At 35.0% G+C, this 27,000-nt stretch overlaps 1 protein-coding gene across 1 annotated transcript in view; it reads left to right on the top strand.

Moving 5' to 3' along the window:
- VPS13B (vacuolar protein sorting 13 homolog B) overlaps positions 1-27,000 on the top strand; it is a 775,227-nt gene that overhangs the window by 181,834 nt on the left and 566,393 nt on the right. The gene's annotated exons all lie outside the window — the stretch shown is intronic.

The following is a 27,000-nucleotide window of genomic DNA, read 5'->3' as shown; positions in this document are numbered from 1 at the left end:
AGTTTTTAATGTCCTGTTATACCTTCCACATATAAGAAAATGTGAGTTCCTTCATGTCAGAGACTGCTAGTGTTCCTTGATTACTAACTCTCTGACCTCAAGTTCACTGAAGATTAGTATATTAGGCATAATGCATTCAAGCTCATTTTCTAAGTTATCTTTCATGTTTTGTCAACTGCCAGGTGGACTTGGAGCAGTTTGGGGGAAATGTGGTTAAAGTAGTCATAATTATCAACTGCTTGAAGTGCTTACTTGGTATTTTAAAGAATATGAATAAGGTCACATTTAATTTTTTTGGGAGCTTTCTCCTGATTGCAAAATGATCATGTTTTATATTTTCGTTTATTTCCCCTGCCATTTGTAGGTTGATATTCTTTCATATCATATTTGAGAAGTAAATATTTGTTCACAGTCTAATATTAAAACAGCATGTAACTTTTGACAGTTAAATGTCAAATGTAATTTTGGACACAAATAACTTGCATTGGCAATTTCATCTTAAATACATATGAATTGAAAAGTAGAATTATAAATATAAAAATATAGAACTGATAAGTGTCTTAAGATATAGTGATTATGATTTGTAAATGATTATTTCCAAGGCATTCAACTGCATTAACTGCCAAAAACTGAAACAAATTTGAAGATTTTTTTCACATTTTGCACTTAATAAGCTCATTTATAGATTATTGGTTAAGTTTAAAACTAAAAAACAAATTCCACTTTTCGCAGCCTTTCTAAGAAAAACTTAATAAGTAGACGTATCTTTAAAAATGACACAATCCACCAGTTATTTGGTAAGACTAGCATAATCATAAATTTCCTATCCATGCTTTTTCCAAAAATACTAACCCATATTGTTCTCCCTGGACCTGTTGTAGGGATGACTAATCCAACTGCTGAGGTTTCCCTTTATGTGTTTGATGGAACACTTGGCTTGCTGGACTACAGCTGTGTGTTTATGTGCAGTGCACACCTGCAGGGGCCTGACAAATAGCTGTAGTATGCAGAGGATACAAAATTACCCTGGCAGTGCTGCAAATAAGGAAGTTTCTGTTTTGAAGTCCATATGTGTGTGTGCTTGAGATGCCAGCTGGGGTATTTATGTTGCATGCACAGATGTAAAACTGCCAACTGATTTTATACCAAATAAAGTTTAATCTTTTTGTATATACTTTGTGTCAAAGTTATGAAGTGGTACATAAGAATGTTCTCATGACTTAAGTCTTTTAAAATAAAAAGTGCTCTTAAAATATGAACTCATGACATGATTAGGAAAGAGGATAGTAACATAGTTTGAGTATCTTTGTGTAGAAGAATGTTACTGTTGCTATATCATTATATACATAAATAAGGCTTGATTTATTATAATCATTGGTATATATCTTTTGTGGCTAGAGTCAGTCAGGTCTGTGTTTAATTCAATTTATGAATACTGAAATGTGAAGGCCAAATTTATACAGTAACTTGAAGTCTTTGGTCTTTCTATTTCTTTATTATCCTCAAATCCTCAACAGTTGAAATGATTGTGTATTTTGGATGGCATTTTTACCAATGTATTTAAATTTTTTTCTGAAAAAAAAAAAAAACAAAAAAAAAAACAACAAAAAACCCCCGTGTTTACAGGGATATTTTCCAACCCTATGGAAATTTAAACACCAATGTAAAAGTAGTTGAAAAGCCAGTTATTCAAAAGCATCTTTGAGAGAGGCTTTTTAAAAGAACATGTCCCCTCTAACAAAATGAAGAAATCCATTTTATTTAATATGTCCACCCTAAACAAAAATAATGATTTGATAGTTGGAAAATTGGTCTTTAATATTTGCAAATTAACATTCTTATATTTTTATTTAACTGCAGAATATTTTAGATTTGAAATTATTTTAGATTAGTGTTTGCTGGAGTCATTTTCTCTAAGAACTTTCATAGCTTACCAGCTAATAAATTTTTTCAAAGTTTGGTTTCTAGTATTAACGGACTCTTTTATTTTTCTCAAATGAACAATTTTGAAATTATTGATTTTTACTAATTTCATTGTCTATAAATTAAGAATTTTAGGTGTTGCACAAAAACTGGTCATCTGAATGGTTATATTTGTTTTTGCTTTGCCTATGATCTCTGAATAGGTTTATCTTGAATGTGACCTGTACTGGCTTATAACTGTTTGCAAATGGAGAAAAGGAGTTTAAATGCTTACCCAAAATCATATTAATTTTAATTAGACAAATGTGATGATGCTATACAAATGTTAGCCCATAATCTTCCATCTAACTTTGCATTTGAAACAGACTAAATGTGTGTTTTACGTTTGTGCATTGAAGTATAGTGATACTAAGTGATTCTTCATTAATTGGTGTAGTTTATGTTTGTTCTGTCTCTACAGAACTGCCTGTCAGACAGTGCTATATTTGATTATATTTGTGCTCATGTTTTGTATGTCTTTTTAATTATTCATTGTTATTGATGTCATCAAACTCATTAATATTTTAAATAATGCCTTTTTATTTAAGTAACACCTTAGTGGCATTATTTCTTTTTCTTCAGTAGTAGGCATACATTTATCACAAAAGGACATGCGTTTGCTATTTGTAGCATGATTTTACTTGAACTTTGGTTTTCAGGAAATATGACAAGGGTCTGAGGTTTTTGCATTATCCCTTACTGTTAAAAGCATGAATTTTGATTGAATCAGGCTTCTGAATTCATGAAGACAGCATGATTTGGAAAAAGTTTATATAATGAGACAGAAAGGTGAGAATAGAAATCACATCTACAAATAGCTAACCTGAGGGACAGAATGGTTCTGACAAAATGTACAATTGATCACACATCAGAAGTATATATCAGGAGACAGGAAGTCCACCTCCCCCACCTTCCCACCCAAAAAAATAAAAAGGCAAAACAGGAAGGCAGTATAGTACAGTTGAATGAGCTGTTGATCAGGAGATAGACAATCCCTAGCTTTGTTATGCACAGTTTTGTGACATGAGGCTAGTTTCCTGGAACTTTACTTTTTCTACCAGAGAAAAGGAATAGTAATTCTGGTTTAATAGGGTTGGTGTGAGTGTTAATAAGGTAATAGATGTAAATCTCTTCCTAGGCTTAGGGTGTGGAGCCTGTAGTAGATATTCAATAAATGCTTGCCTTTTCTTTAGTAGCAATAGTAGTAGCAATTTGAAATAAGTAGGAAATTAGAGGTGTTTGTAAAATTAACTCAGAAAAGGATACAAATGGGAAGGATTCATTGTTGCCTTATATTTTTTCTTAATATTTTAAAGAAAGGACCAAACCTCTAATTTGTATAGCTAAAAGACCAAATCTTTTATTACTCATTTGAGAGATTATGTTCCATGCATCACTTGGTTATTTAGTGCCAGGGCCAACTTCTTTTTAGTAGGGTATCACTTCAAACACGGTTGCCGCCACCGCAGGTTGCAAGCACATGATTGAAGGCTTCTAGTTCTCAGCTCGTGCCCAGATGTCTTTCAATAACTATAGCCAGTAATTTCTTCAAATTGCTCACTTTATCAGCAGCACATGTCATCAATGCTGAAGTGGTTGCTCAAGTCAAACTGCAGAATCTTTAGCCACAGACGCAGCTGCAAACAGGTGAACAGGCAGAAAGTAATTTGTGCAGCTTGGTGGCTGTCAGACGAAAGACAGACAATCTGTGTTTAAAACAGATTGCAGGCCCTGTTTGGGCCAGACAAAAGGGAATTCTCCAACTGCAAATAATTCCAAGGTTAACATATTTTCCTTTCTGCCATTAGGTGATTTGTTAAAATTGGAAACAATGAACATTATAAATCTACACAGAAACTGGAGACAAGATGAAAGGGAAAATCAGATCACTAAATAGGTTTACATTTGTCTTTCCAAAGAAATACAACTGGCATTCATATAAGCTATTTTCTCACAAATTAAGCCACGTAATAAAATAATTCTTTGAAACTTACAAGATTATAAATGTTTCAAGTTGCATTAAGAACTACTGATACTAAACAGTGAAATATGAACCAGTATAGTTTTTATAATAAACTTTTTGACTTCTAGAGTTAATTGTTAATTCATGAATGTTAGAATTTGCTTTTCTAAAATATTAGTGTTTTCCTTGAAACTTTCTTAATGTAGATTTGTTAAGTAGCATATTCCAGATATATCACATTTTCAGCACACATAAGAATCTATTTTAGAAACACAAGAATATTTCTTACAGAGAAAAAAATTCAAGGACTTGAACATTTAAAAAAGTTATCCTCACATTGAAGCTGAAGCTCCAATACTTTGGCCACCTGATGGCAAAATGCTGATTCATTGGAAAAGACTGTGATGCTGGGAAAAATTGAGGGCAAGAAGAGAAGGGGCTGACAGAGGATGAGGTGGTTGGCTGCCTTCACTGACTCAATGGACATGAGTTTGTGCAAACTCAGGAAGATAGTGATAGACAGAGAAGCCTGGCATGCTGCAGTTCATGGGGTTGCAAAGGCTGAAAGAAGCACAAACTGGAATCAAGATTGCTGGGAGAAATATCAGTAACCTCAGATATGCAGATGACACCACGTTTATGGCAGAAAGTGAAGAGGAACTAAAAAGTCTCTTGATGAAAGTGAAAGAGGAGAGTGAAAAAGTTGGCTTAAAGCTCAACATTCAGAAAACAATCATGACATCTGGTCCCATCACTTTATGGTAAATAGATGGGGAAACAGTGGAAGCAGGGTCAGACTTTATTTTTGGGGGGCTCCAAAATCACTGCAGATGGTGACTGCAGCCATGAAATTAAAAGACGCTTACTCCTTGGAAGATAAGTTATGACCAACCTAGATAGCTTATTCAAAAGCAGAGACATTACTTTGTCAACAAAGGTCCGTCTAGTCAAGGCTGTGATTTTTCCTGTGGTCATGTATGGATGTGAGAGTTGGACTGTGAAGAAGGCTGAGCGCCAAAGAATTGATGCTTTTGGACTGTGGTGTTGGAGAAGACTCTTGAGAGTCCTTGGACTGCAAGGAGATCCAGCCAGTTCATTCTAAAGGAGATCAGTCCTGGGTGTTCTTTGGAAGGACTGACGCTAAAGCTGAAACTCCAATACTTCGGTCACCTCATGTGAAGAGCTGACTCATTGGAAAAGACTGATGCTGGGAGGGATTGCGGGCAGGAGGAGAAGGGGACGACAGAGGATGAGATGGCTGGATGGTATCACTGACTCGATGGATGTGAGTTTAAGTGAACTCCGGGAGTTGGTGGTGGACAGGGAGGCCTGGCGTGCTGCAGTTCATGGGGTCGCAAAGAGTTGGACACGACTGAGCGAGTGAACTGATCTATTATTATTCTCCATGTTCTCTCATTTCATTGTGTTTTCTCTCATTTCACAATCCCTTTAGTGTTGTAAGTGTTTTTAATGGATAGTGAACATTTGTAACATAGTATTTAAGAACATAATCTTCAATGTTAAACTGGATTCAAATCCCAGTTTGGTTATATTATGTGACCTTGGACTAGTTATTTAGCCTCTTAAATACTCAGTTTTTCTGCAATGACAGTACTTATTAGTCTAACTCATGTTCTTTTTGTATTATTTTAGAAAAATAAAGCATTGTGCATTTTGTCTTGCACATATTTAAAGGTTCAATAAAACTTAGCTATTTTCACCTACAGTTTCAACATCTTGAGAAGAGGAAGAGTGTTTGTTTGTTTTGAGAGTGTTTGTCTTGCTCTTAGCTGCTTGCTAGGCATTTGCCACCTTTCCTTGAACGCTAAGTACTCAATAGCTAATTAGAATGAATATATTATTGGTTCTGTAAGTTTCAATCTACTTTGCTGATTTTCTTTAGTGGTAACAGTCCTTCATTACCAAGTACCTTGACTTAGGAATTAAAACAATTTTGATTTATTTTTTGAGTATGGACAAAATGAAGAGATATATGTATTTTAGTCTTTCTTATTTCTCTTTACCTAACACAAGTAACTTTTTATTTATTTCTATTAAAGTATAATTGATGCACAATATTACATAAGTTACAGGTGTACAACGTAGTAATTCACAATTTAAAAGATTATACTTCATATATAGTTACATTGGTGCTGTATCCCTCATGTTGTCAATATTGCCTCATAGCTTATTTTATATATAACTTGATTGTGGTTATTTTTTGAATATGATTCATTTTTTTCAGCTTTATTGTGGTATAATTGACAAAATTGAAAGACTTGGTGTATTGCATATTTGAGAGTTATGATGATTTGATATACATATAGATTGTAAAAGGATGAACATATACATCATGTTTCACATGTTTACACACATGCACACATGTACGTATTTAATGTGGACATTTACATTCTACTCTTTAAGCAAATTTCAGTTATTCAGTGTTATCAACTGTAGTTACTGTATTGTACATTAGATCCGGAGATTTTATTCATCTTGTAGCTGAAAGTTTGTATCCCTTTATAAACTTCTACATATTCCTCCTACTCTTCTGCCCCTGGCAGCCAATTTTTAGTCTATTAGTTTGGCTTTTTTTTAAAAAATAAGTTTCCACATATAATTGATAATATACAGTATTTCTCTTGGCCTGTCTGGCTTATTTCCCTAAACGTAATTCCTTCAAGGTCCATTCATGTTATTGCAAACGTCAGTATTTCCTTTCTGATGGCAGAATGATAATTTCATTATCCACACATGCACACATACACATGCATACACACACGCACCATACCTCTTTATCCATTCATCAGTTGATGGACACCTATTGTTTTAATGTCTTGATTATTGTGAATAATGCTTCAGTGGACATGGGAAAGCAGAGATTTCTTTGATAAAAATATACTTATTTTTAATGCCAGGTCATTTGTGAGTATAAGCCTTGTAATCTCTATAGGCTGTCACCTACCATTGTTCTTCTCTGTTCTTAGGTCAAAAATTGATGGGTGCAAGAACACAAATCTTTCAGTCTTGCATGATTCTCATATCAAAACTTTGTCCCCTAGTGGTAGCTGAAATTTCTAAAATATGCTGTTTAGTAGGCTGTACCAGACCTCTTATTATGGAGTTCTCTGAGGTTGGAATTAGATCTTGATAATTAAAAAACAAACACAGAAACCTTTTTATGTCAATCCAGTACAGATGGAAGGGTCGAGAACAACTGCTCAGAACAGCCCACAGGCCAAATCTAGCGCACTGCCTATTTTTCACTGGTACACACAGGGGTTGTTTAGTTCCTTGCTTACTTTTGGTCTGTGGCTCTATTCTACTACAGTAACAAGTGTTGAATAAGTGCAACAGAGACCTTATTGCTCACAAAGGTTAAATATTTACTATTTGGACCTTTATAGAAAAAGTTTGCCAAATCTCGCTTCAGGTTTGAGCCTGATTATCACAGCTTTGCCAGTTTTCTAGACTTCATGTTAATACTTGAGGGAATTGGTGAATTGACCAAATTTTTTTTTTTAGCTTTTCATTTCTTGCCTAATGGATTGTGATCTGTTGGAGGTTAGGTACCATATTTTATAGGCTTTGAATACCTCAACACTTACTATGGTTAAATTTTTGCATATGTGAGTCTAAGTAAATGTTCTTTAATTGATGCTGTTGACCTTAGGTTATTGCATGAGTGTACCAGCAAGGGGCAGTGGGTACCTTTTGCCTTGGACACTTTCAATTCTTTATTTTTTACCTATTTATGTGTAATATTGCAACATGTAAAAACAGATTTGATAATAGTTTACAATATTGCCAAGCCATAATCTTACAATTATTGCACATTTCTGGTACTTTTCCATTTCTGCAATTCCCTTCAGTCTTCATTATTCTTTTTATCCGTTGTACTTGAGTTTTAAATCTATCTCAGATATAGAATGGCTTCACCAGTGACCAGGGGTAAAGAATCCTATTTCTGGGTTGGGAAGATCCGTTGGAGAAGGAAACAGCAACCCACCCCAGTATTCTTGCCTGGGAAAGCCCATGGACAGGAGCCTGGTGGGCTGCAGTTATTGGAGTTGCAAAAGAGTCAGACACAACTTAGTGAGTAAACAACAGCTACTAAATAGCATATGACATTTTTATTCTTGTTGCTCTTTTAAAAATATTCCTTCATTCATATTCAGCAAATTTTGACAATGATTGGGATATGTATGTCTTGAAAATGCTTTGGGGTCTGGCAGATATGCAAGTGATTCAGTTTTAATAACAGTTTAGCCCTATTTCCAGGCCTTTAATGGGTCAAAATTAACTTAAGTTTTTAGTGTGGTTACAGTAATTTTAAAATTGTAGATTGCTCAGGAAAAAAAGAAAAAGAAAAAAAAACCAAGAAGACATCCCATACAGGCTTCTGTTTTATTCCCCTAGATTGATGTATTCAACTAGTTTTCAGCTGTTACTTCACAAACTTTGTTCAAGTTTTGTGTCTCACCATTTGTATTCCAAATACAGTCAATTCACATACATGTGTTACGTATTTATTAAGAAAGTAAGATCACCATCTTAAAAAGATTTTTTCATTTGAGTTGTTGAATTAAGTGAGTATGTTATTTAGGGCAGGGGAAAAAAGCACTCAGGCAGGTTGCTGACTGCAGTCCAAATGGCTGATCAGAGAGTCTTTATATGCATTGGTAATGTGTTGTGCAATATAAGCTGAAATATATTCCACAAGGGAGGAAAACGGAATAGGTTACATACGCTGTTCCTAAGTGCAATGAATGTAAAACTCCATTACTCACTTTAGGCAGGTGCTTTTTATATGAGGCTTTAAAGAAATATAAAACTGCTGGTGAAATGATTGGTTTGTACAGACACCAACCACTTAGCTTCTAGTTCTTTGACCAGATAAAGAGGCTCAAAGTATTCTTGCAAACATTTCTTGAATGAGTCAGGGAGTGAAGGTTAATATTCTCTTGGTGTAATAACCTGTCAGAAGTATTACATAGCATGTGAAATTTTTCTCTGACTTGCTTATGAAAAATTACTTTCAGGGACACATTGGAATAGTTCTGTAGTTTTTCTTTTTATCTAGTTAATGATAAAGAAACACCACTTAACAAACTTATTTTTAAAGGTAGGTGTATTTAAAAGTATTTTCAAAGAATTTCTTAAGTAATATTTCACTGTATTTTTAGTGTTCCTTCTTTAAGATCTGTAGAGTTTTATATGCATTAAAAATTTCATAAACCTTTGGAATGTAAAATAACTTTTTAGGATAGCTCTACAACAAACTGATGAACATCATGAGTGATTAAAAAGTATATTGATTAGTCTGTAAAGATTTCTAGTGATTCCACCTACATACACAAATGCCTATGTTTCTCTTAACTTGTACTCTTAGAATAGGCACCTGTTAATAGTTTCAACAGTGAACATTCTTCCACAAATGAATTTTCATAAACATGAAGTAAAAGCGAGATGGAAAAGATAATAAATAGGTACTTTTCAAACTTCCTTTCAATTTTAAATATGTGAGCCAGTGGGTTTTCTTTTTCTTTTGATTGACTTTTCTCTTCTCTCTTTCTCTGTATTACTGAAGTGAAATTCATATAATACACAATTAACAATTTTAAGGTATATAGTTCAGTGATATTTAGTGTATCTACAATGTGGTGACCCTTTTCATCACTCTCTCAAAACATGTTTTCCCCTTTGAGTAGTCACTTCACAGTCTCTCCTTTGCCTCATTCCCTGATAATCTCTAATCTGCTTTCTGTTTCAATGAATTTGCCTATTATGGACATACCATGAAAAAGGAATCATATAATATGTGATGTTTATCTACATTGTTGTGTGTATAATTAGATGAGTCTTATTGCTGCATCATATTCCATGGTATGAGTTTATCACAGTTTGTTTTACCAGTTATCTATTGAAGGACATGTGAGTCATTTTCAGTTTTTTCCTTTCTCATCTGTACCTCTTATTTTTCTTTCTTGTAATGCTCTAGATAGAACTTCTACCATTATGTTGAAAGACAGAGATGAGAGCTGACATCCTTGGCTTTGTACCAATCTTTGTGTGAAAACATTGAGTTTTGCACTATTAAGTAATTTTAGTTGTTTTTGTGGATGTTCTTTCTAATGTTAAGAAAATTCTCTATTCTTGTTTCCTTGAAAATGTTTATCATGAGTGGGTGTTGAATTTTGTCAAATGTAATTTTATACATCAGTAGATATTATGATTTTTATTGTTGAGCCAGTTACTATGGGGGATAACATTAATATTTCCATATTGAACTAAAAACCCATTCCTGGAATAAATTCCACTTGGTCATGATTATTTATTTATATTTTTTATTTATAGTTATGTACCCACAAACTTATCGCTGAATTCCTTTCGTAATGCTCTGTTGTGTATTTTCACATGTATATTAATGAGGAATAGTTGTATATAATACTCCTTTTCTTTTTTTTGCAATGTCTTTGTTTAGGAAGCAGGGTAATTCTAGCTTCGTTAAGTGTTTTCTCCTATTCCTTATTTTAGAAGAGATTGTTTTGAAGGGACATCAGTTCTTTGTCAAAGATTCGATAAACTTTCCATGTGTCCCGGATTTACCATTTGCTGTTTTTTGCATTTTTCTTGACTTACTGATCTGTATCATCAAAGCAGTCACATGCTGTATGCAGACTTGTTTGTAGCAGTTTTTCATTAACCTTTTGATGTTTGCAGTCTGTTGTGATAACCTTGTTTCATTTCTGATATTGGCAATTTATCATCCCTTTCTCTTTTTTTCCCCTTTTGCTAATTTTTTCAATTTCAATTATTTTTTAAAAAATAGTTATTTAAAAATCAACTTCATTGATTTCTGCTTCCTTTTTTTAAAAAATTATAGCTTCCTCTGCTTTCAGCTTTTCATTCTCTCCTTTTTCTATGTTTTGAGTGAGAGCCTAGATTATTGACTTCAGACTTACTTACTTTTTCCAGTGTGTACATTTGCTGCTATAAAATTGCCTTTCTGCACTGCTTTAGTTGTGTTACATATATTTTGATATGTCATATTTTTACTCAGTTCTGTGTATATATTTAATTTTTCCTGAGTGTTCCTCTTTAAATTATGGAATATTTAGATCTCCTTAATTTCCAAGTAATTAGAGATTTCCCTATTATTCTTTTCTTATGATTTCTAATTTGAATCACATGTGGTTAAAGAAGAAACTCTGACTTCACTTCTTTTAAATTTATTGAGCTTCTTTTATGGCTCAGGGTATTATGGTCTATTGAAGTGTATATTCTGTAGACACTTGAATATTTCTTCTTTTGTTTTGTGATATCACAGAGAGCTTATTGATTGGTAATACTTTTTTCCATCTTCTATATCTTTGTTGATATTGTAGTTTTTTCTTTCCATTGTTAAGGAACTGTTGAAGTGTTCAATTAGAAATGTGGATTTATTTTTCTTTTTATTAGCTGTGTGCTACAGTTTTTCAGCTATGTTAGTTTCATATGCATTTAGGATTGCTGTGTATTTTTGGAGTATCTCCTATGTTATTGTTTTTTCATCTCTTAAGTCTGTTGTATCTGATGTTAAGCATTTCTGCTTTTTATTTGTTTTTTTTAAGAGATTAAATTCACACACATTAATTCATACGCAGTATTTACCATTTACCCATTTTTAAATGCACAACTTAGAGGTATTTATTATATTCATAAAGTTGTGCAACCATCACCACTGTCTACTTTTAAGACGTATTTTATCACCTGAAAAGAAACCCGTATCTTTTTATTGATAACTCCCCATTCCACTTAACTCCAGCCCCCAGCAACCACTGATTCATGTGTCCTTATGGATTTATCTATTCTCAATATTTTCTGTGAACGGAATCATGCAATATGTTACCTTTTCTATCTGACTTCTTTCACTTAGTGTGATGTTTTCAAGGGTCATCCGTATCTTGGCATTTATTTTTGACTATTAAGAACAGTGCCATTATGGGAACATCCTTGGGTAAGCTTTTGATTGAATGTGTGCTTTCAGTTCTCTTGTGTGCCACCTTGGAGTGGCATTGCTGGACCTTAAGTTACCTCTTTAACTTTCTGAGGAATTGCCAAATTGTTTTCCATAGCAGCTGCATCATTTTACATTCCCACTGGCAGTGTAAGTGTGTCAAAAATTTCTCTACTTCCTCACCAGTACTTTTGATTGTCTCTGTTTTTAGCCATCTAATTGTGTGAAATTATGTCTCACTGTGTTCTGTTCTCTTTAGATTAATATTTTGTGATCTACCCTTTTCTGTTCTTTTACTTTCAACACTCTTACCTCATCTTTGAAATGAGATTTCACAGATAGCATATGGTTGGATCGTGTTTAATCCAGTCGACCAATCTTGTCTTTTATTAGCTAGATTTCGACCATTTACATTTAAGGTAGCCTTTGGTTGATTAGGCCTTAAGTCTGCCGTTTTAGTTTTCAGGTTTGACTTTCTGTTTGATTACTGTTTCTAATGTCTTTGTTTTCTTGCCTTTTGTTACTTGAATGTTATTTAGAATGCCGTTTTGATTTATATGTAGTCATTTTGAGTGTACCCTGTGAAGCGTTTTTGATAGTTGTTTTGGGTTTACATTTCAAATATCTAACTTATTGTAGTCTACTGGTATTATCATTTTTCTAGTTCAACTGATGTGTAGAAACCATACTTAACTTTGTTTCTTAACCCTCTCCTGTATAATACAGTTGTCTTCAATATTTCCTCTATGTATATTGAAAACCACATCAGATATGACTTTTGCTTCGACAGGAAACATTTTAGAAATCTCAAGAAATGAATAAAAGTCTGTTAATATATATCCTATTTTTATTTTATTCTTTTTTCCTAATATATCACAGCTTCTTATTTTAAATCCTTTTTGCTTGGAGAACTTAACTTTATTCTTTAGGAAAGGTCTACACGTTACAAGTTTTCCTACTTGCCCTTCATCTGAGAATGTCTGGTTTCTCCCTTCAATCCTGAAGTCTTTTCAGCAGTTGAAAAATGTTGTGCCACTTCCCACTATGGTTTCAAGTAAAAAAAAAATTACTGTCATTTGAATTGTTTTTCCCCTGTGAGTAAGGTGTCACTTCTCCTTTACTCCTGTTAAGATTTTGTTTTCTTTGTCTTTAGTTTTTAGTAGTTTATCTTTGTGTTTTGATTTCTTTGATTACTCTGGGGTTAACGCAACTTCTTAATTTTCATGCTTATGTCTTTTGCTGAATTTGAGAAGTTTTTTTGCTGTTATTTCTTTATGTATTTTTTCAGCCCCACCTTTCTCCTTTACTTCTGGTACCCTGGTGACATGAATGTTAGATCTGTTATTATGATCCTGTAGGTACTTGAGATTCTGTTGTGTGGTGTTTTTTTTTTTTTTTCTCCTATTTTCTGTGTGATTCAGAATGGATAATTGCTATTGTGTTGCTGCTAAGTCACTTCAGTGTGTCTGACTCTATGCGACCCCATAGACGGCAGCCCACCAGGCTCCCCCATCCCTGGGATTCTCCAGGCAAGAACACTGGAGTGGGTTGCCATTTCCTTCTCCAATGTATGAAAGTGAAAAGTGAAAGTGAAGTAGCTCATTCGTGTCCGACTCTTCACGACCCCATGGACTGCAGCCTACCAGGCTCCTCCATCTGTGGGATTTTCCAGGCAAGAGTACTGGAGTGGGGTGCCATTGCCTTCTCCGCTATCTTCTCCATTCTGATGTTGAACCCATTCATTGAGTTCCTTATTTCTGTTGCTGAATTTTCCAGTTCTAAAATTTCTTTTTGAATCTTTTTTCGTTACCATCCCTACCTGCTTTCCTTTGGTAAATTATCATTTTCATTTGTTCATGCATGCTTATAATTGCTCATTGAAATACTTTTAGGATGCCTTTTAAAAAGCATTTGTCAGATCTAACATCTGTTGTCATCTCAGTGGCATATATTAATTGTCTTTTTCATTCACTTTGTGAACTTGTTTTTTGGTATGACAGTTGATTTTTGACTGAAACCTAAAAATTTGGAAATTGTTTTCTGAGGCCCTGGATCTTATTTAAACTTTCTAGCTTATACAGCTTCATCTGATAATGCTCCAACTGTGGAAGGGAACGTGCACCCTTGTTACTCACCAGTGGAGGTAGAAGTCCAGGTTTTCCTTTTGACTTCCATTGGTATCTAAGGGTGGTGGAGTGGCCGGTAAGTTCTGGCCCAGGGTGGGAATTCTAGCTCTTATACAGAACTCCAGTTATAATTTTCTGGCTTGCAGTGGTTGGATCACAAGACCTCATTGCTGTTCTGCATGAGGTCTCTACTGATACCATGGTAGTAGAGTAGCTCATTATTGCTGGAGGTTGGTGACAGTCCTAACTCTGCAAGGGCTTCTTTGATCTCACCCTGGAAAGTTGAGGGGTGCCTCCTTATTGCTGGGTTGGGTTGGAAGTCCATGTTCCCTATTAAGTCTCCTTCTGTACTACTCAAGTTGGGGCACTGGGTTTCCTTGTTAGGGCATGTTGAAAGTAGAAGTCTAGTAGACCTTTGCTAGTATGGTGGGAGTTGGGACAACAGTTTTTCTGTGGTGTTTACCTGGAGTAGAGCAGTTATTGTCTGTGAGATTTTTGTCTTGCTGCTGATGCTTTTTATTCAGTTCCTTTGGCTAGGGAGAGTGAAATTTTGTTAACATATTTTATGTCTGTACCTGTTGGCCTTCATGGGTTGCTGGCTTCTTCAGCTTCAAGTCTGGAAAATGTGAGGCAAAAACAAAGCTTATGCACCTCACCACTGTGATTGTCTTTGGATCCTGAGGTCCCTAACTGATGGGCCGCCTTCTTTCCATCTTTCAGAGTCTTATTTTTTTTTTATATATAATAATGGGATTTTAGTTGTCCTTTGCATGGGAAATAGGGGAAAATCTATTCTGTCTTCCTGTAAGTGGAACTAGTTTGTTTCTATAATGAACTGAGAACTATCTTTTAAAAAATCTTGATTATGTTTCTTTTTGGTTAGAATAAGGGTGAATGTGACTATGAGTTGATGCTATTATTTCTTAGCCTAAACATACCTAACTCTCTGACAGAATATTTTACTCTGAATTTGGCAATAGTAATGTTTGTTCTTTAGGGATGTGGCCTGCACTGATTAATGAATAATTTAGAGCCCAATTTATGTATAGATTGGACTATCATTTCTGTTTCTCCTCCACTTGTATTTTTTTTGTTTTTCATTAACAATACAGTGTAAAGTAACTCATCTCACTCCTTTTCTTTTCTTTTTTATTACAGTTATATTAGTTTCAAGTATACAAAATAATGATTCAGTATTTCAGATTATACACCGTACTCTACTTGTGTATTTAAAAATGTTTTTCTTAGACTTTTGAGATCTTCAGTTACTTAATTTTTATTGCATTTGGATTATTTATCAGAAAGCTTGGTGTTATTTGTAAATTTACATATTAACCTCTGTTGTCTTTCCTTTAATTTGTAATTTTGGATATAAATGCCAGAATTAGTAGGGGGATTTTTTTTGTCATTGTCTTCGGAGTCTATCTACAGTTGTTGTAGAGTATGATTTGTTTGCGATCTTTAATATGAACCCTTATTTATTATATGAAGGTATTAAAGCTTTGAAACTGATTAGTAGGTCAATTTTTAGATTATGTATGGAGTTTTATAAGATTTCCAATTTCTATTTTAATGCCAATTTCTATATAATTTCTAATACTTTTCCATGTGTTGTTTTCATTGTTGGAACCATGTTGCATGCACTGCATTATATTCTATTATTGTTTAACATTTCTTATAGATACATTTTGTATACTTTCACATAAACATCAAGTAACATAGGTTTTTTAAATTAATAATAAGATATTGTTGTTTCATAATACACTTAACTATTCCCCTCTTCTGAATTTAAAGTGTTTTCTGACTTTTGCTGCTGTAATTAATATGCTATAAAGCATTTTCCCTTCTTCTTAATTATTTCTTTGAGATAAATTCCCAGGAGTGAATTACTTGGTTATGGATTATAAACTTTAAAAAATTATGTATTGCTCTCTCAAATTATTCCATGAATATGTAATGCCACTGGTAATGAAGGATAATGGTTGTTTTAATAAAACTCAACAACTGTAAATGCTGTTGCTTAAATTTTCAGTTTTCCTTTAACTCACTTTTCTTTAGTTATAGCAAAATTGATCTTTTGTCATATTTCTTTTTATTGTTTATATTTCCTGTTAGGTGAATTTTCTTTTGTTTTCTTTATCATTCACTGATTCATGGATCTATTTACTCATTCAGCTAGATTGTAGATTTCATGAGAGATGAGCCTGAATTGGTCTTGTTTACCCCTGTAATCCTTGACTGTGCATGGTGTATAGCAGTGTTTAGTAAAACATAGTGAATCAGTGAGTGAATGAGACATGAGAGTAGGTGCTAGTGTATGCCTGAAGAACCATTAGTAGATGATCTTCCTTAGGTGATGCAGACAAAAGCTTGCATCCTCAAGCCTGAGTGACTGCTTTTCACTGTGAGAAACATCCAGAGGTCTACGTGGTAGGCGTTTGATTTTGCCCTTGGAGGTCAGTGATTGAAATAGCAAGAATGACTCTTGGTTGTATGCAGTCAGAGTTCGTATAGTAAAAGAATGCTTGATAGAGTCAAGGTTTCATAGTGGTTGGATATTTGGCTGGGCACTTTTACTTGTGGTAGAATTGACAGTGCCTTCAGTTCAGTTCAGTCACTCAGTCGTGTCCGACTCTTTGTGACCCCATGAATCGTAGCACGCCAGGACTCCTTGTCCATCACCAGCTCCTGGAGTTCACTCAAACTCACGTCCATCGAGTTGGTGATGCCATCCAGCCGTCTCACCCTTATGGCAGAATTAAACTAAGGAAAGAAGAATGATCTTGTCCTATGCAGAGGGAGTGAATGTTGTATTTATTTTCATATTGGTGTGCCCTTTACCACCTACCTCTATGTACACATACACATGCACAAACACATGTTTACTTAATTTAAAAGAGTGAAAAAATCCGCCTGAAATGCAGGAGGACCTGGGTTCGATCCCAGGGTCAGGAAGATTCCCCTGGAGAAGGGAATGGCATCCCTCTCCAGTATCTTGCCTGGAGAATCCCATGGACAGAGGAGGCTGGCAGGCTACAGTCTATAGGGTTGCATCAAATTGGACATGACTGAGTGACTAACACTTTGCCCTTCACTGTGATGTCTTTTATTTTGCCAGATAGTAAGTTAGCATTCTTTTCCACAATTAAAAATTTTTTATTAAAAAATCTTTATGACTTTTACGTAGTGCTCCTTCTTTAGATATTTCTACCAGTGGTTATTAATGAGAATTTATTTTCATGTATTTCCATCTCATATGTGTTATGAAATACCTAATTCAAGAAGCAGATATATTTTTTTTTCTAGGCATTTTACTCTATTATCCTAAGTGTTACTTTCTTTTTAAGTTTTTGTGTGGGTATTATTGGAGAAGGAAATGGCAACCCACGCCATTGTTATTGCCTGGAGAATCCCAGGGATGGGGGAGCCTGGTGGGCTGCTGTCTATGGGGTCGCACAGAGTCGGACATGACTGAAGTCACTTAGCAGCAGTAGCAGCAGCAGTGGGCATAATACTGAATGATCATAACAGTAATTATTACTTAATTATTCAAAGTAAGAACTTTTCTGTATAGAATAACCAAATATAATAATGTACCACTTTATTATTTGTCTCATAAAGTAATAATTATTGTTCTTTATCTGACAGTATAGCTCTAGAGGCTAAGGGGAAATAGAAAATGTTTCAAAAGTTACTCTTGCAATATCAATGTGTAAATTGTAGTTTTGAAAATTTTGTTTTTCTCGTCTTTCATTAAAGTTACTGACATTACCTAGTTCATAGTTTTTCTATCATATATACAGAAACATACCAGTTCCATTTAGTGTAATTTTTCTTTGCCTTTAAAAAATGCTGATGGTATATGACAGTATTGTTCCCATCTAAGGCCACTTTTCCTTTCCAGGTCCTGTTATACAGTCTTTAATTTCCTACACTGCAGCTAATCATTGGCTTTTAAAGCTTAAAGAAAGCTTAGTTATAATCAAATACAGCCATTCTTTTTTTTTCAGATGAAGAAACTGAATCATAGAGACTTTAAACCCAAAATTATACAGCTATTTGATGGCAGAATTTGTACTAGAATAAAAGTGTAGTGATTAATGTATCATTTATTAAACTCACTTATTACTCCTTATGTATAAACTGAGCTTCCCCAATAAGCTTTTATTGGTGGTAGTGATAGTAACAGTCAGAATATACAGGCTAATATTTATTGAATCCTAACATGCTGGATACTCTGCTATCATTTCTGCAAGGGCTGTTCTATAAGGTAGCTAGTGAATTATACCCACTTTATAATTATGGAAACAAAATAGTTAAATTAGTACATTTTGGGATTTATAATGTGTTTTGTATCTCTGCATAACCTCTAGTGTTTAACCACAAAAACTACTTGTTGCTTCCTCATCTAGTGTGGGTGTAATCCTAGGAAGGAGAGCGTTCAATTATGATGTATATTTATTTAAGAAACATATGGCATAGTGTGATGTGACTTCTATGCCTGGTAGCATGGCATGATAATTACCTGAAATCCTTTCCTTTATGAACACCCATGCTGGAAAATGTATAACACATATAACTCTATTAGTAAGTGAACTGCTGAACCTGTGAGAAAGAAAGAAAAAAAATCCCCAAACAAGGAGGAAATGGAAAACTAGAGTGGGAAACAGGTATTCATGCTTTGACTATCCTAATGGGCTGTGGCAACTCAGTTACCAGTGGGCTTGGCCTTTAGTCACCAGAAAAGGGTGGGGACCAGAAAGGAGGAATTGGGAAGTGATTTCCATTTCCCTGAGCTCATAACTTCTAAGAACTAGTAGAAAGATGGACTGTTTTAAAAATCTGTCCCACTCTCGTTTTAACAAAGAAACTTCTTTGTTTTGGCCTTGATGTGGAAGACAGTGGGTGTTTTCCCTGTGAATTTGTAACCACAGTCCTGTCAGTGCTCAGATCTTAATTTTTTCATGGTCTAGGAACCATCAAACCAACAAGTTTACTTAAAATGTGATCCTGGGTAGACTGGTTACATCTCTGGGTATTTAATAGTAAACACAAATACTAATATTTGCTTTGGCATATACCCTTAACTCTGGCAATGTTTTTAAAAAAGAAAGCCTTTAGAAATGTAAACCCAGAATCCCAAATTATTGGAGAAGGAAATGGCAACCCACTCCAGTGTTCTTGCCTGGAGAATCCCAGGGACGGCAGAGCCTGGTGGGCTGCCGTCTGTGGGGTCGCACAGAATTGGACACGACTGAAGCGACTTAGCAGCAGCAGCAGCAGCTAGCTTTCTTGGTGACACCTGTTTGTCCTTGCCTGCCCAGTCACTCTTGTTGAGACTTCTGCTTTCCTCTCATGTAATAAATCTGCCTCTCATCTTGCTTTCTCCTTTTATTCTTCCCCTGAAATGTTAATGCTTAGTTTTTATTACACTATCAACCATTTAGAAGCTCTTCGCTATTGTAAAATGTTCTCTAATAACTTTGCTAAGATGACTATTCTTTCAATGTGCATTTTAAAAGAATTTGCCTTTTCCCTCTATAGAAACTTTTACTGTTGGTTCACTATCTTGTGATTGTTTTTATTTTTGTGTGTCTGGAATGAGTCCTGCCTGCTTGAGTGACCTTTTGCTTTATTTTATTACATTATCATTTTTTAAGGCCTGTAACAAAAAGGGCAGTTCTGTGGGTCCTTAAAATCTCCACTGTTTTTTTTAGAGGCAATCATTTGTGGCTTATTCTTAGTTCAGTTCAGTCGCTCAGTCATGTCCCACTCTTTGCGACCCCATGAATTGCAGCATGCCAGGCTCCCTGTCCATCACCAACTCCTGGAGATTACCCAGATTCATGTCCATCAAGTCGGTGATGCCATCCAGAGCCATCTCATCCTCTGTCGTCCCCTTCTCCTGCCCCCAATCCCTCCCAGCATCAGAGTCTTTTCCACTGAGTCAACTCTTCGCATGAGGTGACCAAAGTACTGGAGTTTCAGCTTTAGCATCAGTCCTTCCAATGAACACCCAGGACTGATCTCCTTCAGAATGGACTGGTTGGATCTGCTTGCAGTCCACGGGACTCTCAAGTCTTCTCCAACACCACAGTTCAAAAGCATCAATTCTTTGGCACTCAGCCTTCTTCACAGTCCAATTCTCACATCCATATATGACCACTGGAAAAACCATAGCCTTGACCAGATGGACCTTTGTTGGCAAAGTAATGTCTCTGCTTTTGAATATGCTATCTAGGTTGGTGATAACTTTCCTTCCAAGGAGTAAGCGTCTTTTAATTTCATGGCTGCAGTCACCATCTGCAGTGATTTTGGAGCAGAAAAATAAAGTCTGAAACTGTTTCCACTGTTTCCCCATCTATTTCCCATGAAGTGATGGGACCAGATGTCATGATCTTCATTTTCTGAATGTTGAGCTTTAAGCCAACTTTTTCACTCTCCTCTTTCACTTTCTTCAAGAGGTTTTTTAGTTCCTCTTCACTTTCTGCCATAAACATGGTGTCATCTGCATATCTGAGGTTACTGATATTTCTCCCGGCAATCTTGATTCCAGTCTGTGCTTCTTCCAGCCTTTGCAACCCCATGAACTGCAGCATGCCAGGCTTCTCTGTCTATCACTATCTTCCTGAGTTTGCTCAAACTTATGTCCACTGAGTCAGTGAAGGCAGCCAACCACCTCATCCTCTGTCCCTCATATTGTAGAATAAATTTTAAATAGCTAAAACTTGGAAAATAACTAAATTAGAAACCTGTTTGTGAGGTTGAAGCTTACTGAATGGCAGGTGTCATTGTAGGAGAATTGGACACTTCTTCATTTTTTCAGAGGTGAGGGGATAATGTGTTATCAGTATTTCTGGTTCACTTTTCTTGGACTGGCCAGTTTACTCAGAAATCCTTCCATTTCCTTGCTGCAGGTTTTAACTCTGGCATTCAGGGTTCTTAGAGAGTAAAAGAAAATATTTCATTATTCAGTACAACTATTTTATATTCATTTTTAGACAACCTCCCATTTTTAGTATGCACCCCTTTCCTTGGGGTGTCCTTTAGTTCATTGTCCTTCTGGTTCCACTTCTCCATTGTTGTTGGGATGAGAGTGGGATACTTGCATTGCTGCATGGATTAAAGCAAAGGATCTGTGGTCATTAGATAGACTTTCAGTCACTGCTCATCTTTTTAGCCTCATCTGCATTCCTGCTCTCTGAACTACCTGGCTTCTTTAATTCTTACCTTTCCAGGGCTTATTGCCGATCAGTGTGCTTCTTCATATGGTAACTCACAGGCACTTTTCTCTAAGTCATCCTGTTGCTACTTGTTCATCAGTATGTATCTTCTGAAATTTTGATGACAGTGCTTGCCTCTTTGAGAGTTGTACTTTTAGCTCCTATCTTTCCATTTTCATTTCTTTGTTGGTATTGGGCCCTAAAAATTAAGTCAGAAACAGAAATAAACTTATGTATCACTTGATCTTTAATTGTTTACTTCCACTCAGATATACAGGTTATTCTCATTAGTTTATCTTTTAATTTATAGGAATGATCATACTGAACACTGAGGGGCTAACATGTCTGTGAGGTTAGGAGAATTATGTTGGATAAAAAAGATGTGGACACTACTATTCAACATAATTTTGAAAGTTTTAGCCACTGCAATCAGAGAAGAAAAAGAAATAGAAGGAATCCAGATTGGAAATGAAGAAACAAAACTCTCACTGTTTGCAGATGACATGATCCTCTACATAGAAAACCCTAAAGACACCATGAGAAAATTACTAGAGCTAATTAATTAATATAGTCAAGTTACAGGATATAAAATTAACACACAGAAGTCCCTTGCATTCCTATACACTAACAATGAAAAACCAGAGAAATTAAGGAAACAATTCCATTCATCATTGCAGTGAAAAGAATAAAATACTTAGGAATAAGTCTACCTAAAGAAAGAAAAGACCTGTATATAGAAAACTATAACACATTGATGAAGGAAATCAAAGATGACACAAATAGATGGAGAAATATACCATGTTCATGAATCAGAAGAATCAATATAGTGAAAATGAGTGTACTACCCAAGCTACCAATGGTATTTTTCACAGGACTAGAACAAATAAGTTCACAATTTGTATGGAAATACAAAAAACTTCGAATAGCCAAAGCAATCTTGAGAAACAAGAAGATGGAACTGGAGGAGTCAACCTGCCTGACTTCAGACTATACTACAAAGCTACAAGACAGTATGGTTCTGGCACAAAGACAGAAATATAGATCAATGGAACAAAATAGAAAGCTCAGATAAATCCATATACCTTATCTTTGACAAAGGAGAAAAGACTATCTCTTTAAAAAGTGGTGGTGGGAAAACTGGTCAGCCACTTGTAAAAGAATGAAACTAGAACACTCTCTAACACTATACACAAAAATAAACTCAAAATTGATTAAAGATCTAAATGTAAGACCAGAAACTATAAAACTCCTAGAGGAAAACTTAGGCAAAACACTCTCTGACATAAATCACAGCAGGATCTTCTATGACCTACCTCCCAGAGTAATGGGAATAAATGCAAAAATTAACAAATTGGACCTAATTCAACTTAAAAGCTTTTGCACAGTGAAGGAAACTATAAGCAAGGTGAAAAGACAGTCTTCAGAATGGTAGAAAATAGCAAACGAAGCAACTGACAAAGAATTAATCTCAAAAATGTGCAAGCAGCTCATGCAACTCAATACCAGAAAAATAAATGACCTAATCAAAAAATGGGTGGAAAAACTAAACAGACATTTCTTCAAAGAAAACTTATAGTTGGCTAACAAAGACATGAAAAGATGCTCAGCATCACTCATTATCAGAGAAATGCAAATCAAAACTACAATGAGGTACCATCTCACCCTGGTCAGAATGGCTGCTATCAAAAAGTCTTCAATAAATGCTGTATAGGGTGCAGAGGAAAGGAACCCTCTTACATTGTTGGTGGGAATGCAAACTAGTACAGCCCTATGGAGAACAGTGTGGAGATTCGTTAAAAAAGTGGAAATAGAACTGCCCTACGACCCAGCAATCACACTGCTGGGCACACACACTGAGGAAACCAGAATCGAAAGAGACATGTGTACCCGTGTTCATCGCAGCACTGTTTACAATGGCTAGGACACAGAAACAACCTAGATGCCTGTCGGCAGACGAATGGATAAAAAAGCTGTGGTACACAATGGAATATTTCTCAGCTATTAAAAAGAACTCATTTGATTCAGTTCTGATGAGGTGGATGAAACTGGAGCCTATTACACTTAGTGAAGTAAGTCAGAAAGAAAAACACCAATACAGTATGTTAACGCATATATAGAGAATTTGGAAAGATGGTAATGATAACCCTATATGCAAGACAGCAAAAGAGACACAGAGATAAAGAACAGACTTTTGGACCCTGTAGAAGGTGAGGGTGGGATGATTTGAGAGAATAGCTTTGAAACATGTATGTTAGCATATGTGAAATAGATCGCCAGTTCAGGTTCGATGCATGAGACAGAGCACTCAGGGCCGGTGCACTGGGATTACCTTGAGGGATGGGATGGGGAGGAAGGTGGGAGAGGGTTTCAGGATGGGGGACACATGTATACCATGGCTGATTCATGTCACTGTATGGCAAAAAGCACTACAATATTGTAAAGTAATTAGCCTCCATTAAAATAATTTAAAAAAGGAGAAAGATGGTGGGAAGAGAATCTGAATTAATGGTGTACCACAGGACTGAGATTATGTGTTGAGTTAATATTCAGAAAAATACTAAAAGGACAAGAAATAATAGTATATTATTTTATACTAAGTATTATGAAAATTCAGTATTTTTAGGTTATTCTATTGATAGTATATACCATGTGAAATCCCTAAGGAATAGGGATTCCTTCTTCCCTTCCTCTCGTAGATTTTGATAGCAATATTTGAGTAAATGCATATGACAGTGCTTTGTGAAGTCATTTCAACTATAAGATACTGTCACTGTCTGTAATTGTTCTGTTGATTCATATCAGATGACTATACAACTGTCCAAAATTTTGCACCTCTTCCCTAAGTTAAGTTCCGTATAAAATTCAGATTTCTCAGAGTTAAATACCTTGAACAATAACTGCTGTCTTTGGCCTCCACATGAAACAGTAATTAATAGTGGCTTGCCTTAAGCCATATAACTACTAAATACATAATCCTGTAGCCTTGATTTTTCAGTTTCAGAGTTTTTGGTCTTTTTGTTGCACCATTTCGTGTTTCTAACAGGAAGATTTCCTTTCACAATTTTAGGAAGCAGCATTCATGTAGCTTGAAAACAGTGTGAGGGGTGCCATGAATTGTTCAATGCCAAGACTCTGTTCCTTTATCTCTTCCTAGTACGTGTATTTGGGGTATTTTACAAATTTTGGTTTGATGGTAGAGTGGAAAGAAGCCAAGTTTATTTTTAAATTATTTTTATGAATACGATTTCTTGTTGAGAGTAATTTTAGGTTCACAGCAAAATTGAAGGGAAGGTCTGAAGTTTTCAATACAGCTTCCGCCTCCGTACCGGTATATAGCCTCCCTCGATATTGACATCCCTCACCAGCGTGGTCCAGTTTACATAGCCTCCCCCAATATTGACATCCCTCACCAGGGTGGTATATTTGTTACAACTGATGAACCATATTGACACGTCATATCACTTAAGGTTCATAATTTATATTACTAAGGTTATTTTTCTGTTAGCAGCTTTTCTCCATTGTTGAAGTGTATCAAGAGATGACTATAATTATCTGTTAAAAATTCTGAGGTTAAGCAATTAAAAAAAATTACTTTAGGAAAAAAATTTTCTTAAGGAGAAACTATGCAGGATGTTTTAGTTTATAAAACATTTTAAAATACCGGAGAAATTTAATGATAATAAAAAAGTGAAGTAAATTCTTGATAGTTGTAATCTAAAATAAGATGCTTTATACATATATGTCATTCTTTTGTTTTCATGTATGTCATTCTTATCAGAAGAGATTTCAGGCAAGTTCTTTTTAAGTTATTTTTTATTGAAATATAGTTGATTTACAGTGTTGTTTCAGGTATATAGCACAGTGATGCAGATATATATATATATTATTTTCTATTATAATATAGATTATTAGATTATTATAATATCAAGTATAATTCCCTGTGCTATAAATTACAGCTCTTCTGATAAGACTTCAGAATCTTAACAATATATATAGCACACAATAGATATTAACAAAGACTTAGACCTTTCATTTGAGAGTCAAGGTAGAGCCCTAACTTGGTGTAAACTTTGTGAAAGAAGCAGTTTATAAAGTAATTTTTTTAAAGCCATGTTTGTCTATCCATGTATTTTTAGTTTTGCAGCCAACTGAACTCTTTCAATTCTAACCCTTGAGAGAATCTTTCATTAGCTCTTGCCTCCTGATTATTATCTAGATTCTTCAAATTTTTTTTTTCCCCAAAAAAACTGGTATAGAATGAGTCTGACTGTGGGTGCTTGAGTTAGAATAAGGTATTACTCCATTTTGTATCCTTCTCATCACTTAACATAATGATTGGAGCAGGGTAAATTATCACTGACTATAACTTGTGCATCCACAGTAGATGTTAAATATGCTGAGATAGCTCAGCTTCCTTTCTTACGAGCAGAAATGTGATCCAAGCCTCCTCACTTTCTGACTTGAGCGTGGGCAAAATCCTTCCTTCTCTAAACTTTGGTTTTCCTGAATATGAGATAGAATAGTAATAGCTAGGTCTTTTTTTTTTTTTCTTTTGATATGAGTAAAAATAGCAAATTAGATGTAGTGCATGGCACTTTAAGTGCTCAGTGTGTTAGGTGCTATAATTAGCACTACTGCTGCTGCTGTTATTACTATTATTACTGTTACTACTATGTTTATGTCATATTGTAGGCATTGTTTAACTTTCTGAAATACAGCTTCTTAAGTTTGTTGGGTCATAGATTTGGAGAATTTGATAAAAGCTGATAAAATCATAGAAAAGATCTAAGTACACAGCATTTAGACTCCTGCTATGAGGATAATAGGTTCAAATGGTGAATACTGAGAAATAGCAACCAACTGTTACATGTTCCTGTAACAGTCAAATAGAAATGAGCAAATTTAGAGGTTCTTCTGAAGCAAAGATTAGTATATGGGAGATGTTTCTCAAGATGATGTCCTTTTAACTAGTGGATAACCATGTAGTGTTTTAGTTAAATTGCAGGCTTCCTGGGCCACATCTCACAAAGACTGTATAGGGCTTCTTGAACACATGGGAGTTTGAAATCAAAGATTTTGGTATGTTTAATATATGTCATAAACGTTCATAGTTTTCTTAATTCTTCATACTTAGTTCTGCTTCATGAAGTTTCACATGTGAAGGATGATACATATTCTATTGGAATGTGGAATGGGGAAAAGAAAGCCTCTTTTCATGAGTATTGGTGAAATGAGTGATGAAGTTTTCTGTGATAAGATCAAATTGTGTCAGCTCTTCCTCTGCTGCAGGACTGTGCAGAGAGAAAATTACTGACTGAACTCCTCTAATCCATTGTATCCCAATTTGTAAAATGAGAGAACGACATTTTTATTACCACCCTGTTTTGAGGATAGAATAAAATGTGTGGATAACACACAGTAAGTCCTTTGGTATATGTTAATGGATTAGAGTTCTTCACATTATCATCATTTTTTTTATGGTTTACAATAATGTTAGTGTAACGTTCTTAAGGTTTCTCTGCCTTTTGAATTCTTACCTAGGCTTCAGGGCCAAAATGAGTTTCTCCTCTTTGAATTACGTTTTCCCTACCAGTTATGTCATGGTAATTGTTTGCTTCTGTGCTTTATGTCCTTCAGCAAGTAGCATACAGTAGAAAAGATAATGCTCACTTTTTTTTGTTAATTGGTATAGAATCACTTTGGTTTCTTTTAGCTACAGTTGGCATA

This window comes from Budorcas taxicolor, chromosome 14, assembly GCF_023091745.1.
Source record: "Budorcas taxicolor isolate Tak-1 chromosome 14, Takin1.1, whole genome shotgun sequence".
Classification (NCBI taxonomy): domain Eukaryota; kingdom Metazoa; phylum Chordata; class Mammalia; order Artiodactyla; family Bovidae; genus Budorcas; species Budorcas taxicolor.
Note: the sequence above shows the minus strand (reverse complement) of the source record. Positions and strands in the feature narration are given on the sequence as shown.